The 2,833-nt window shown below is 38.1% G+C and overlaps 1 protein-coding gene across 3 annotated transcripts in view; it reads left to right on the top strand.

Moving 5' to 3' along the window:
- CHCHD3 (coiled-coil-helix-coiled-coil-helix domain containing 3) overlaps positions 1-2,833 on the top strand; it is a 297,487-nt gene that overhangs the window by 229,779 nt on the left and 64,875 nt on the right. The gene's annotated exons all lie outside the window — the stretch shown is intronic.

Raw genomic sequence — 2,833 nt, 5'->3', positions numbered from 1 at the left:
CCTTTGTGCTGCTCTTTCCCCCTGTTCCCTACTACCACTGCCACACAACTGTTGCCACTTGCACATGGCAGCTGGGACTAGGATGAATAACAGCATGGAGACCTGTTGGGGTGCCTGACTCTCTGTCTCCTTGTTTTTCTTATTGGATGAAATGGATAGACAATTTTTTAGAAATTGTATCTTATTATGTCACACCTACAACTTGCTCTTTTTACTCTGTATGTATGAAGAATTCATTCTTTTCCTTGAGTGTACAGATTTCTACTTTGTAAGTATGCAGTGTTCATCCATTCTCCCACTGGAGACATTATGAAGTTTTTCCATTTTTGGTCTTCTTTTTTTTCTTAATGCATATTATTTATTTATTTTGCTTATTTATTTATTTATTTAGGAGAGGTTTTTGCTATAGGGTGCATGTGCTCGCCAGACAGACAGAGACAGACAGAGACAGAAAGCAAGAAATCACCTCCCAGGGGGGATGGCCACGCCGCAATCCCTTCTCCATTCTCCTCTCAGGACCTTGGGCACGCACGCACACGTGCCCGGCATGAGTTTTAAGCCACCGGGTCCGGGACGCGAACCACGGTCGACTACGTGGGAGTCCAGCGACATAGCCATTACACTAACTGCTGGTCCCTATATTATTTATTTTTTTAAAGTATTTTTCTGAAGCCATAGGAGATCTCTACTATGTGACCAGGGACAGGGTAGTCTTTAAAAGGTTTGTGGATGTACTGTGAAAATTATACATGGCATTTAATTTTATTTGGAACCAAAATAGACCCGTACTTTAATTCCATTTTTCTGTGAATATTTTGAAGCCCTCTTGTGTTTCTGAATTCCCAAAAGTCTATCCCTGACTTTTAATGTGGCTTTTGTGACCTTCGCTTTCACTAGTTTTCTTCCATTTCTAATAGAAGACTTCTTGAGGATCTCATTCCCCTAGGTAGACATTATTGGAATAATGAAGATTTAATTTTTTTTAATAATATCTAAATTAACACATAAGTGAGTAAACACCATCTACATCAGTATGTAGCATCTTGAGCATGTTTGTGTTTATCCCCTGTTGCTATATGGTGTGCTTCCTGGAGACTTCTCTGTGTTAGAAAGATCGGTGAAATGTGGGTAACTGGCCATGAGGTGGAAATATGAGGTATAAATAAGGCTTAAAGTGTTGAGAATTCTGTGCTACCTTTGTAGGCACTCAAGGCACATGGTTTTTGTATTATCATCGTGAGGAAAAGTTAGACACAATCAGTAATAATTTCATCTGCTTTTAGCATCACAAAACATAAATTAGGGGAGCGCCCTAATTTATCTTGTGGTAAAAATCTTGCTTTTGTGCATCATTCTTATTAGAAGGCATTATCTGCTGTAGAATTTGTACCCCAAATTGATTACCCAAATTAGTTATTTTCTTCCCAAATTATTTGGATTTTGATGTTACTCTGCAAAAACATTTTGCAAGTTTCACAGTTCTCTGGCCTATCTTATTTGATTTTTCCAACAGCTTTGGTAGAGGCAAGCAGGGCTAATATTATCATCCATATTTTGCAGGTTAGGAAAACTAAAAAGGAAGGGAACTGTAGTGGGTCGAAAGACCTGCAAGGTCACAGAATAGAACCAGAAACCAGATCATTCAACTCAGTTCTGCTTCTAGAAGTCCAGATATTTCAGTTTCAGTGCTTAAAAAAAAAAAAAAAAAGTGGAAGTATTAAATGAGACGTTACTGCTTTGCCAGCATGTTAATAGATAATTCACTTACCTGATGCCCATTGGCAATTTATTGTAGTAATTTTGGAGGTTCTCATCATTATTAGTGATAGATTAATAAATGCCTTTTTGCTGCCCTCTTAAAGAGTTCAAAGAAAAACTTAAAGCAAACATTGCAGAATGGCATGTTGTGACATGAATGGCATGATGGAAAAGAATATCTTATATGTGAAAGGGATAGGAAGGTATGACAAAACCTAAAGTTAAATATCGGAGAAGACAAATGGCTTTTTGATAGCTTTAGACCCACAGATGAATTAAAACCTCTCACCTTATAGACTAGTGCAGTTGATCACTCAAATTGCAGTTTTAAAAAATGCAGAAGCAGTATACTTAGAATATTGTCTTCATGTCAGAAATGCACCTTTGTGCTTGAAAATGATAAAAAATTACAATCGATCCCTACAACTGTTCTGTTCATCTTTATTGATCAGGTGCAAGAAAGATAAATCGTAGCCCAAATAAGATTATAGTAAATGTTAGCATCGTAGGGGACTATAGGTTGATAGAAAGCCATTCATCATCTCAAATGGTGACCTGTCCATGGCTCCAGCCACCCTGAGTCGGCTGTCTAATCACATACCTATTGATTTTATCTACAGCTAAGAAACCAGGATGTGACTGTCATTGGGCAGCCCAGATTGTTAAATGCAAAGGGGTCGCTGGTGTGAAGAGGATTTCATTTTCATTTTCTCACCCACCAACAATGATTTATTAAAAAATAAACTACCCCAAGTCATGCATGTGAAACCTGAGTGATTAGGGAACGAAGGTGCATAATAAACCAGTGTGTGGTGGTGTGTTCTTTTGTACTGCAATGCATTTTGCAAGATATTTCATTGAGTCTGGGGGGTTTGTGAGGTCATTTAGGCCACCCCCTGCAGTAAGAGTAGTTTTAAAGGAGCTGGTCAGAATGGATCATTTTTAATTTTACTGCCCTGGAAAGGGCATTATTTTGTCATTGCGACTTGGTTAATGTTGTTTACATATTCATTCATGTGTTATGAAAATACCTTTTGCTACTAAGATAACATAAATCTGCCCCTCGTTCCTGCTG

This window comes from Tupaia chinensis, unplaced genomic scaffold (assembly GCF_000334495.1).
Source record: "Tupaia chinensis unplaced genomic scaffold, TupChi_1.0 Scaffold000140_1, whole genome shotgun sequence".
Taxonomy (NCBI): domain Eukaryota; kingdom Metazoa; phylum Chordata; class Mammalia; order Scandentia; family Tupaiidae; genus Tupaia; species Tupaia belangeri.
This window is presented reverse-complemented; position numbering and strand designations above follow the sequence as displayed.